The 13,154-nt window shown below is 43.3% G+C and overlaps 1 pseudogene; it reads left to right on the top strand.

The window, feature by feature from the left end:
• The first annotated feature begins 7,733 nt into the window (after positions 1–7,733).
• LOC123636513 lies at positions 7,734–11,085 on the top strand (annotated as a pseudogene).
• The last annotated feature ends 2,069 nt before the right edge of the window (positions 11,086–13,154 follow it).

Here is a 13,154-nt window from a genome sequence, read left to right as displayed (position 1 = left end):
AAAAACAGAAAAAACAAAATACAAGGGCAACTAAACATAGAAAAAATTATCCAGGTGTGGTCATACACACCTGTAGTCCCAGCTACTCGGGAGGCTGAGGCAGGAGGATCACTTGAGCCAAGGAGTTTGAGGTTGCTGCGAGCTAGGCTGACACCTGCCCTCCAGGGTCCCAGTCTAGAAGGAGAAATGGACGATTAAACAAGCAAGTACATTATGATGTTCTGCAGCCCAAGAGAGGAAATTGTGGGTGGATGGAACCACGGAGCAGGCAAAGCAAACCCCTGTCTTGAGGAAGTCATGGGGGCCTCCTGGAGAGAGCGGCACCTAAGCTGAGGCTGAAGGGGGAAGAAGGCTGAAGGAGCAGGCAGCAGGGCACTGGAGGTGGAGCAAGCCACATGAGCAAGCAAAGGCCAGGCCAGCAGAGTCCCTGAGCAATCGGATTAAGGTGAGACACCGTGCAGGGCCCAGAGATGCCCTAGTGGGAGACGGCACGAGACACACTCCCAGGTTCCCTCCAACTCACAGTCTCCTTGATTCTAAGTGGGGCCCAGAAGCCAGTCTGGGTCCTCCACAAAGTGGGTCTAAGTTTCCATCTAAAGCCCGGGGAATCTTTGGTCAGGAATCAAAGCAAAGCCAGGGACCCCGAGAGTCCCCCAGAAGAGAGACAATGACACATTTCCCTAAAGTCTTCCCTCCACCAAGTTCCCCGATGTATCTCTGGGGAACACACGCCTTGCCAGCCCAACGGGGAGACAAAAGATCTGGACTTCATGTGTTGCCAGATGCATGTGGCAGGGGGTTCGGCCTCCACTCTGCACTGCCTCAGGCACAGCCAGCACACGCTCCGCCGTCTTCCTGGCACGGTGGTGACAGTGAGACAGGCTGGGTCTGTACTGTGAACCTCTGACATTCAGACTGTAGGTTAGTGAGGGGAAGATGGCCCAGGAACCATCCTGGGCCACAGCACACAGAATTCAACCTGTGCCCAATAGACAAGCGCTCGTGGTGTGCCAGGAAGGTGCTGTCATTATTATCCCCCTTTGGGAGATGAGGGAAAGAAGACCCAGAGAGGTCAAATAACTTGTCCAAAGTCACCCAGCTAGGAAGTGAGGAAGTTGAGATGTGGATTTTCTACTCTGCCCCTAGAGGTCAAGGGTTAGAGGTCAGGAACTGCATCTCTCCAAGTCCCTCTGGGTAGCCCATATCTCAGCACAGCTGGGTCTCCTGACAGCACGCCAGCTACGTGGGCTCTAGGGATGGCCTGCATATTAAACAGCGCTTGACTGCTGCCTCCACAGTTGTAGCTTTGTGCAGCTGAGGCTCTGGAACAAGACTCAACAGCTTGAATTACAAGTGTGTGTTGAATGAAGTAGTGACTGAACGAGAATCTTCTGGAGCCCTGTCTTCCTTCACTGTCCACCTTCTTCCTTTGGTTCCTCCCTCCAAGCATCGTGTCTCCCAAGACACTTCTTGCCTCAGCAGTTCTTCATTTCCACTTTCTGTCCACCCTCACCACCCGGTTCTTCTCCTTCCCAACTTCTCCCCCAATTCCCAGCCTCGTTGCACTCTGGGTTGAAGTTGCGGCTCTGTCACTCACTAGTTCTGTGACTTTGTGACTTTCTTGACCTCTCTCTGTCTCCACTTACTGATCTGCTAAAAAGGAGCGGATAGCCCTAACCTCTTAGAGCAGTGGATCAAATAGAAAAATGTAGAACTTCACTTAACAGCGTGACAGTGCCCAGCTCATAGTAGGTGCTCAAAGGGTGTTTGTTCCCTTCCTCTCTCCCTTTCAAGCACAAACCTTTGGACCTTCCTTCTGTCCTCCCTCCATTCAAGGATAATTCCTTGTCTAAGGGTAGCCTGAAGGCACATGGTTCTTTCATCTTGGCTGAGAACCAGTTCTAAGCCACTACACAGAGTTGCAAAACCATAAAACAATTAGTAATAACTCTGCCATCAAACAATTAATGACCAGGGAATGTAAATGTGTGCTCAAAGTTCCAACTTACAGACCAATAAGAGAGCTTAGAAGCCTGCAGTTCCTTGAAGGTTTCCTGGAAACCCCAGGGGCTGGGAAGCACAGCTGGAGGCCACTTCTACTTGGAGGCAAAGTCATCAGGACGTGGCCAACAGGACTTGGGCCTGAAAAAATTGAGACTGAATTTCACTGTCTGACATCTGAAGCTGCTGGTTTCTCATCAGGATAAAAGCCCTCTGGGCAGTTGGAAGGGCAAGCACTCGTAAGTGGGTAAATGGAAATCTGCAGAGATTAAGAGCCCACCTCTTGTATTATCCTGGGTGGAGCTAGAGCCCATCCTTTGAAGCAAAGTATCACAAGAATGGGAAAAAAAGCACCACATGTACTCACCATCAAATTGGTACTGATCAACACTTCAGTGCGCACATGGAAGTAATATTTATCGGGTGCCAGGCGGGTGGGAGGGGAGTGGTGGGGGTGGGCAAACTCACAACTAATGGGTGCGGAGCACACTGTGTGGGGGATGGGCATGCTTGTAGCTCTGGCTTGGGTGATGCAAAGGCATTATACATAACCAAAATGTTTGTACCCCCATAATATTCTGAAAATTAAAATAAAAAATAAAAGAGCCCTGTACCATATCAGGATGGTCTTGAGGAATGGAAGTCAGGACTTCTGTTTTTCAACCTTTGGCTCAAGGCACATGACCACACTAGAAGTCAACAAGTTCTTAGAACTGTCTTAAGAGGTTTACTGACTGGTCGGATGGCAAAGCCTTCTTCCCTCATTTCTTTGCCAGCTAAGATTTTTTTGAATCAGCAGTGGAAATACTGGAAGGACCCTTTTCCCTGCTATTTCTGAGATCCTTCAGAGTATCTGAGCCAACGCTTTGATTAAGATGATTCATCAAAGACTGTACTTTGGATTTCCACAACACTAAATATTTGAATTGAACCTGAAGAGAAGTTGAGATGTTTGGGAGGTTAAGAGAGGACTTAAGATGTCTTGGTTCCATTCAATTTCTCTTGAGGGTCAACTCTTGGAGTTATAAAGCAAATATATCTGTATTTTGTAATATATTATTCTTACATAATTTCTCCAGACTTCCAACCTTTAAGCAAAAGGGTAGGAGATAAGTTTAATGGTTTCTATTTACTATTACTCAATAATACAAAGTTTAACTAGAACGTAATCAAGGTGAATTTTAGAATAAACACTCCAACACTTTCATAATAGAACAAGTAATGGCTTCAGAGTGGTCACCATCAGAGAATATGTTCTAATCTGGAAAGTGTTGCTCTAGCTCAAAATACATTCTGTACCTCCTCTTTCAAGGTTACCTTCAAGGCCAATGTACAAGACTAAAGTTAAAATCTGCTTTTGACTCCAAATAGCATTCCATGACTTGTCTACTCTATATTAGTCCCCAGATTTGACCAGGAATGGTTTGTGTCTATTTCTAAAATTCAAATCTACCTTAAAAATATTAAGATTTGCCAACCCCAAAGGTGTACAGAAATAAACAATGCACTGCAGGGTGTGAAGGTCATGCTCAAGAACAGTTGCTCAGGTGTGAACAACGGACCATCGTTTGACAGTGAAGCTTTCCAGGGTGGTGACTCTGATGACCACACACCTCATTTGTGTGCGCTAAGTCACAAAATGCCAGACGTAGCAGAGGCCATGAAGACAGGGTGCACACTAGGGGGACAGGGTCCTGAGAGCGACAACCTCGTTAGACTCACTTTCCTCATCCTTATCCTGGCCACATTTTCTAGTATGCATTTAAGCTGCCTCCCCCCAACCTCACCTCATCCATGGCTTTGTTAAAAGTATCAATCCTTTCATTTTTTTCTTTTTTTGAGACAGGGTCTTGCTATGTCAGTGGTGTCATTATATCTCACTGCAACACCAAACTCCTGGGCTCAAGCAATCCTCCTGCCTCAGCCTCCCAAGTAGCTGGGATTACAAGTGTGCACAACCATGCCCAGCTAACTTTTCTGTTTTCTGTAGAGATGGGGCCTTGCTCTTGCTCAGGCTGGTTTCAAACTCCTGACCTCAAGCAATGCTCCCACCTCAGCCTCCCAAAGTGCTGGGATTATAGGCATGAGCCACTGTGCAAGGCCATGAATGTGGTTCTCAATAATGATAACAGAAGCTGGAAGAGAAAACCATCTTGCAGGTTTCTGTTAGATTTAGTGCCTTGCACAGCCTGGTAAGATGATCAATAATGCTGATGAAATGAACTGGACTTGACATGCAATACTAAGAAATTTATCTTGACTATGAAATGTATTATCACCGTTATCAGTGCTAGCATTCACCATGGGGTTCACCGTTCTGTACTGCAGACTATGGTGGGAATTACAAATGCCAGGCCGCTAAACCACCATAGATAGGTGTCTTGTGAACTTTTTTAACTTAAACTGTTACTAGTATTGATTTGCCTGAACAAGGGGCTGTTATCAAGGACTGTAAAGTACTCTGCTCAGTAGATAACCATGAAAATCCAATCCCTGCCCAATCACAGAAGGAAGAGATGGGGAAAAGTGTTTTGCTAGAGGCTTGTGGAAGTCAGTTGCAGGAAGAATTTGGAGCAAACCTTAGAGAGAGCTAAACTGATCCAAAACAAAATTGCCAGCCTCATGTGACAATGAATTGGCCATCCTAAAAGTATTTGAGTAGAGGTAGGATGCCCCCTTTTGGGAGATGTTGTCTATAGAGGGGCTTCTGCAATAAGCTACGGAGCACCCTGCACCCAGCAGAGGTCGGGTTTCCAGGATTCCGTGACATGGATTGCAAGATGAGTGTCTTCACATTGCAGAGGTTACCACATTCCTTGCCTAAATCACTATCCTCCTTTCTTATGTTTTGATAGAACAAATTTTCCTTAATCCCTCTCATTGCAAGGAGTCTTCTGATTAGCCAAGGGAGGTACAGACTTCATACCCGTTTCCCAACTCAGTCAGAACTGTTTTTGCCTTCCCGTCAAGATTCCTGGAGAGCAAAGGGCATTGCTAGGGAAGGGAAGTGGCATCTCAGCAAATCTTCACAAAGACTCCGATAAGCAAAAATTCAGGTCCATGTTTTGCGAATGAGGAAACTGGGGTTCTGGGAGGTGAGGTTACTTGTTCAAGGTCTCATAGAGAGCAAAAGCTAGGTGGGCATTCCTATCTAGGTCAGCATGGCCCCAGAACACATGTTCTTTCTGTTATACCAGGGTATACCCTGTGTACAAGTACATATAAACACTGCACGGAATCACCCAATCCGTGTATTGTTATTTTACTTTTCACTGATGCATCACTGCTCTTCACAATACAATTCAACAATAACAACTGAAGGTCACCCAGCGGTAGCCACGTGCCAAGCATGGTTCTGGGAGCTTACCATAATAAACTCATGGTACCCTACACAGTAGGTACTGTTATTATCCCCATTTTTTAGATAAAGAAACTGAGGCATAGGGAGTTTGAGTGACTTATACAAGTCACACAGCTAGTAAGTGGTAAAACTGGGGCTTGAACCCAGACTTGCTGTCATCAGTACCCACCCCACCTCACCCGCTGAGCACACACTCTGCCTCTGCTCGACCTGAGGGTGAAGAGTCACTTTACATTCCTATGAACATCCATAGCTGTTAGTATAGTACCAGGTACACAGCAGGACATTAATAAATACTGCATTCATTGGTAACTACAGACGGGGAGGAGGTGGCTGTCAGGGCGAGGAAATGACTAATTACTAAGTGGGCAGTTACTATGTGAGCAGTTAGCCAGGAGGGCCTGGTGAACTGTCTAAGATCAGAGATGTCTCAGGGACATTCCAAACCAAGTGCAGGGTCAACACCTTTGGAGCAAAAGCTGCGGTCATCCAAGGGCACTGTTGCCATCTGGTTTCAGAAAGCGAGGCCGAGGGCAGGAATGAGGGAAGAGCACCCAAGCAATCCTACCAGGTCTGAGAAACTGGCCCTTCCTGTTTGCTCTGATGCCTTTGAAGGGCTGAATCAGCTGCTTTGTCTTGTCAAGCATTCATTCAACAGATATTTACTGAGAGATAACTCCATGCTGGGCACTGGGAACAAGCAAATGCCCAAATGCAGCCCCTGCCCTCATGCAGCTTACATTCCGGTGAGGAGCATCAGAGGAGTAATGAGTACTTTATTATACATTAGGTGGCGCTAACTGCTATGAAGAAAACAAAACCAGAGCTAGAGTGCTGGGGTGAGGGGCCCGGGGTGGGGAGGTGTATTTGAAATAGAGTCCTCAGAGATGGCCTTTCTGGTAAGATCTTTGAGCAGAACCTGAATGAAATGAGAGGACAAGCCATACTAATTTCTGGGGGAAGAGTGTTCAGGCAGCCATGCAAAGGCCCTGAGGTTAGTTCAAACAAGAGCAAGAACAAAGAGGTCTGTGAGTCTGCAGCATGAGCACAATTTATTCTGCTGAGATCAAATCAGAGTCATGAGGGATTTGAAAGTCCCTTTGTGACTCTCCAAACTTACAGCAGACCCAGCCAGGTTTTCTGTCTTATGGGAAAATAACACCTCTATGATGGAGAACAGCTTGTATTTATATAGTACTTTGTAGGCTTGAAGTGCTTCTACATATACAATCTCATGTGTCCTCACAATCTGGTGAGGTAACACGGTGCCCCCTTAACACATTAAAAACAACTGATGTGAATAAAAATTAAGGGATTTGCCCAAGGTCATACAGGTGCATGGTAACACAAGTATATTGCCTAAGGTCACATAAGCCAAGAATAGATTGCTTGTATGTCCAAATCCAGTAATCATGCCTGTCTTATCGTCCCTGTTCAAAGCCTAGTTCATCTTCTCTCTACTCACTGTCACCATCCTCTGGGCCTAGAGCTTGCCAGGGTCCCCTAGACCTTCCACAGATGCCTCTTGATGCTGTTGCCAAAGACTGTCTCAAAGGGAGCCAAGGGGACTTCCCAGAAGAAATGAAGTGGCAAAAGCAATCAGAATATGTCCCAGACTGGAAATTCCAAGACCCAGAGAAGAAAGTGACCTGCCAAAGTTCTCAGACTGAGCAGAGATCTCAATAGTTTATGACCAGTTCCTCTGTTCATCTTGCCTGGAAAAGAATATTTATGTAGGTACACACACAAACACACACACACACAGAGTAATGCATTGCTTAATGATAGGGATACATTCTGAGAAATGCATCATTAGGCGATTTTGTCATTGTGCAAACATCACAGAGGGTACCTACACAAACCTAGGTGGTACAGCCAACTACACACCTACGCTATATGCTATAGCTGATCATCCTAGGCTACAAGCCCGTACAGCATGTAACTGTACCAAATGTTGTAGGCAGTTGCAACACAGTGGCAAGTATTTGTGTATTTAAACACATCTAACATAGAAAAAGTACAGTAAAAATATGGTATTATAATTTTAAAGGACCACTGTTGCATATACTATCATTGACTGAAACACTGTTATGTGGTGCATGACTATATATATATTTTACTTACTGAAAAAAATAATATATTTTTCACTTACTTGAAATACATATTTTTTACTTACTTGAAATATATATATATTTCAAATTATATATATAATTCAAATTACATATATATAATTTTTTCACTTACTTAAAAAGGCATAAAGCAACGTAATTAAGAATTTAAGAACTTGGGGTGCGTGTCTGAGGATCCGCCACTGAAGCCATGGATGGTTTGCTCAGCCCAGTAGTGCTCCCCGCTGACCCATGCTGCAGCCATGTCCTGCCACCTGTGTCCCCCCAACACATCTCTGTTCATCAGGAACATGGCCAACGACTCCAGGTCTGAAGATTTACGGGTCAATGTGGCTGCTGTGGTCCTATAGTTGATGTGTATGTTCCACCTGATTTCTACACTCACCATCCAAGAGAATTTGCTTATGTTCAATTTGAGGACATCCGTGAGTCAGAAAATGCTTTACATAATTTCAACAGAAAATGGATTTGTGGACATCAAATGGAAGTACAGTTTACACAGGGGGATCAGACGACACCAAATCAGATAAAAGCCAAGGAAGAGAGGAAATGTGTGCAGCTCTTCACACTGTGATGATTATTATAGATATAGAATGTTCTAGAAGCTGAAGTTATGAAAGAAGGAGATCGATTACAGAATGTCTTAGGGTCCCAGAAATAGACTGACTGGAAGACCATGGAGTAGCAGAAGCCTTTCCGACAATGACAAATCCAAACACTGAAATCGATCTTTTTCAGGATCTAAATAGAGTTCAAGATCATGGTCCAAGTCCCAGCCCAAGAAAGAAACGAAGGCTAGCTCACGTTCTAGGTCTGCATCCCACACCTAAACTAGAGACATCTCTAAAACAGATTCCAAAACACATTATAAGTCTGGCTCAAGATATGAAAAGGAAGTAAGGCAAAAAGAATCACCTAGATCCAAATCTAGTCAAGACCACAGTTTAGGTCTAGGTCTAGGCCAACATCTCGAAAAGGTCTTGGACTAGTTCTAAGTCCAGTGGCCAGGGATAGTATAAACCATGATAATTTTTAGGCATGTATTATGTGATTCATTTACTCATAGTTTGGTTTACTTAAATGATCAGGAATACAATGTTGCAATGATGCTTAAAAAACACTTGCTATTAATATTAATAGTTTCAGTCTGAGGGATGGACACGCTTGAAGCTCTGACTCCGGTGGGGCAAAGGCAATATAAGGAACCTAATTCCATATATATATATTCCCCTGTACCAGGCAATGGTTATAATTAAAATCACATGCTGTTGAGAAGCTACTATTAAGAGTCCAGTTTGTTTAATGTTATGGGAAGCTACCAATTTGTGGTGTCTCTGTATATTTTTCTAAAGATTCTCTTTTCTTTTTTTCTTTTTTTTTCTTTTTTGAGACAGGGTCTCACTCTGTCACCTGGGCTAGAGTGCAGTGGCATCATCATAGTCCACTGCAACCTCAAACCCCTGGGCTCAAGCAATCTTCCTGGCTTAGCCTCCTGAGTAGCTGGAACTACAGGCGCACGCCACCACAGCCAGCTAATTTTTCTATGTTTTGCAGAGATGGGGTCTCACTCTTGCTCAGGCTGGTCTTGAACTCCTGGCATCAAGTGGTCCTCCTGCCTTAGCCTCCCAAAGTGCTAGGATTAAAGACATAAGCCATTCTGCATGGCCAAGATTCTCATTTTTTATGCTTAAAGTATTTGGTGAAAAGATGTCAATGGACCATAATTTGCAACATTGTCTTATTAAAAATCAACTTTCATATTCATATTTGGTAGAACTGTTAACCTAGAAATGTAGCTTGCTAATAAGATAGAATGATACAAAAATGAAGTTGTAGTCACAATACAACACTGACTGCTCAGAGGCATTTAGGTTCAGGACAGACCTTTTTGTGTTGTCAAGATGTCTAGGCCCCTGATAATAGTTTATTTCTGATGCAGCGTGGAGTAGTTCTTTTGTTAACCCCACTGTCTTGGGGAATAATGCCAACTGGGTTATGTAGTGTTTTCAGGGAGATTGAGTTTTTGACGGAAACATGGGGCCTTCACTGCTTTTTTTTTTCTGTTTTGTATCAAGTTTTGGAACATCAAGTTATAAAACATCAGAAAAACTAACCTAAAAATTTGAGCAGGTCAACCATGGAAGAAATAATTTTAAGGGGACAAGAATGTTATGATGTACGTATATGAAAATTAGGAACATTGTTGAACACATATTGTCTAGTTTTCTTATTGCTGTTAGAAATAAGTAAATTGTTTCAAAGTAGGTTTTGTGTGTTTGTGCAGAGTGTCAAAGAACTGATTTTTGATGCTTAGAGCACTTGGCTTGTGCATTTGTATCAAAATTTACCTACCTCTTTATGAAGGAGGTTTGCTCTTCACACCTCAGTTTATTTAATATGAGGCAAGTTGAAAGACAACATTCTCCTTGTAAGTAATTCTGTGGTGCCATGAAATTTAAAATAATTTTGGAAAAAGGATTATCAATTTTAAGTAAGAGCCATACCTCTGATTTTTTGATTATCAGTGTGTAATACTGACTAAAAATGAAGAAACAATACCCTATCCATTTATAATTTCTAGTATTTCTCTGAAAGATCATTTTGGGGGCAAAAGTGATTTGACATATCCAATCTCATTTGAGAATAAAAAGCTAGCATCTTTAAGAATCTCAGATTGCTTGCTTGCAGATATAAGTAAGAAATATTATGAGGAAATGATTCCTTTCAGAGGATTACTTTGTTCAATTTTAGTTTTGGTAATCTTTCCTTGTAAAAAACAAAAGTATGGTTTTTAAATACTGCTTGTGGAATGTGTTCAAAGGATTGATTCTAGAACATTTGTATATTTGATAGTATTTCTAACTTTCATTTCTTTATTGTTCTTTATTGTTAATGTTCATATTCTGCTATGCAATAATTTATTTGCATGTTTCTTTACTTTTTTTCGGATTTTTGTGGATGTAACAAAAAGTCTATCTGAAACTGTAGCAGTAGTTTGCAGTTCTAGCAAAGAAGAAAGTTGTGGGGTTAAACTTTGTATTTTCTTTCTTACACAAGCTTCTGAAAAGGTATTTTTATATGTTCTTTTTAAGAAATGTTGTGTACAACCTTTACAACATCAATGTTTGGATCAAAACAAGACCTAGCTTATTTTCTACTTCCTGTAAATTAAGCAAGCATGCTAGAATAAAAACAAAACAAAGGGAAAAAAAGAATTTAAGAACTTGATTCTTGAGTTAGGCAGCCAGCCGTTGGCCTGAATCCTGCTTACTGTCTCTGTGTGGCTTAGGTAGAAACATGTTCCTTTAAGACTTAGTTTTCAAGGCTGAGCGTGGTGGCTCATGCCTGTAATCCTAGCACTCTGGGAGGCTGAGCCAGGAGGATAGTTTGACATCAGAAGTTCAAGACCAGCCTGAGCAGGAGCGAAACCTCTATCTCTACTAAAAATAGGAAAAATTAGTTGGGTGTGGTGGTGCGAACCTGTGGTCCCTGCTACTTGAGAGGCTGAGGCAGGAGGATCGCTTAAGCCCAAGAGTTGGAGGTTGCTGTGAGTTATGATGACGCCACTGCACTCTAGCCTGGGCAACAGAGTGAGACCTTGTCTCAAAAAAAAAAAAAAAAAAAAGATTTACTTTTCACATTTGCAGAATAGAACTAACAACAGCTCCTATGGAATGGGGTTTCCGTGAGCATTAATGAGGTGATGAAGGTAATGTGCTTAGCATCACCCTGAACAGAACAAATAAATGGTAGCCGCTGATATTATCATCACTATTATTAATATTAAATACCTACTCTCTGCCCAACATTTTGCGTATATTACCTCTATCCATTACAAGAACCATGTAAGATAAATGTTATTATCCCCAAATACAGGTGGGAAAAAAAAATCCCTTAGCTGGAGAAGTTGAGGAACTTGCCCAAGAGGAATGGCAGCTCTCAGGAAAATCTCATGATGGCCACAGGTCCCCAGGACTGCACCCACAGTTATGTCCCTTCTCCAGGGGAGCACGTGTGGGTAACAGCCTGTGACTCTCATTGCTCTTTGTCCCCAAACAAGGTGTGTGGAGGTCTCGGTGTGTCCCTAGGTGGGAGAGGCCACACAGTGTAGCAAAGGCACAGGACACGATCTGTCTGCACCCTGCACTTTAGGACTCACTCTTGTTTGGAAATCACTCTGGCTGGATTTATTTCTGTTAAGGCACAAGAAGACCTTTGTCCTTGATACCCAAGTGAGATGAGAGAGAGTTGTGACTGCATGGCCCCACCACAATTTCTGTCCCATGAGCAGCAATAAAGGGGGTCAAACCTCTGCCCCATGGGAGCCCATTGGGTCTTGGTGGGAGGGCAAGGCCCCCCGTCGTCACCCCGGACACCAAGGAGTAATGCCAGGTGGAAGGTACTTCAGTAGGAGTGATGAAAACAATGAAGGTGCTAGTTGGGTATAAAAGGGAATAAAAGACAAGGGAATTCCCTTCCCTATCTCTTGGGCCCATCTCCTTGAAATGAAAGGAATCAAAGAAGGATCTAACTCAAGGGAAGAGATCTCCAGTTTGACAGAGCCTGTCAACGCTGTGATATGGCGGAGCCAGGACACCAGGTCAGGGTTCTCGGGCCTCTTAGCACCACGCTTTATTGCCACTTGATCATGAGATTCTGCAGTAGTCTCCACCAAAAGTTGAGCCAAGTTCAAATGACAACCCTAACCCAAGTTCTTGAATATTCTTAACACCTACAAGATCAACAACTTTCATGGTTCTCTCATTCTAAACATGAAATAATCACTCACTGGATGAAGAGCCATTCCTCTGCTCCTTCACTCAATAAATACGCATAACAATCCTATGACACGAGTGTCTGGCACTGTTCTCAGTGCCGGGGCTAGAGCAGTGGACACTGCACACAGAAATCACTGCCCCCACAGGGTCCACATGCCCTCAGGAAGAGACCAATAATAAATGTACAATAAATAAGTTATATAGGACATTGGAAATGACAAGAGCTAAGAATTAAAAAGGAGACCAGGGGCAAATGTGTGGGGTGAGAGGGATTGAGAATACAGGTAGGGAGGGGTTGATCTTTTTAGGAGAGAACTTGGGGTTCGCCAGTTGAGAAGAGAACATTTAGACTTGGGGGCTGTAAGGGGTCAGCCGTGTGTGCACCTGGGGGAAGGAATGATGTAGGCTTATCAAAAGTGGGCATATGACTCACATTTTATAAGTCCGATTCTACTTTCCCAAGTTACATGATAACAAGATATATATTCCCAAAGAGGGAGAAAAGTGATTCAAAGAGTAATAAAAAAGAAATCATAGTGTATGCAGGGAAGATGGAAACATATGTTTAAAGCTAAGTGACAGCATTTAACTAAAGTCTGAACAATAATTCTTAATCAGTCCCTCCTGAGAACACCTTGCTAAAGAGATTTACACGTGGTGGCAACTACGGAGACATGCAAAGCTAAAATCTTCTTCTTGAAGGAAAAACTTGGGGCTAGTTTTCCTTTTGCAAAAGGAGCCTTTCAGAAATGCCTTGCAGGGGACTCCTGATGCCACGCGTCAAGAAGGACACAACCTCTCTTCTGTAGTTCCCCTGCCAGGAATGTTTACTTGGAGTCTAACCATGGGCCCCTAAACAGACACATCCAAAGTGAGCGACACTGT

This window comes from Lemur catta, chromosome 4 (assembly GCF_020740605.2).
Source record: "Lemur catta isolate mLemCat1 chromosome 4, mLemCat1.pri, whole genome shotgun sequence".
Lineage (NCBI taxonomy): Eukaryota > Metazoa > Chordata > Mammalia > Primates > Lemuridae > Lemur > Lemur catta.
Note: the sequence above shows the minus strand (reverse complement) of the source record. Positions and strands in the feature narration are given on the sequence as shown.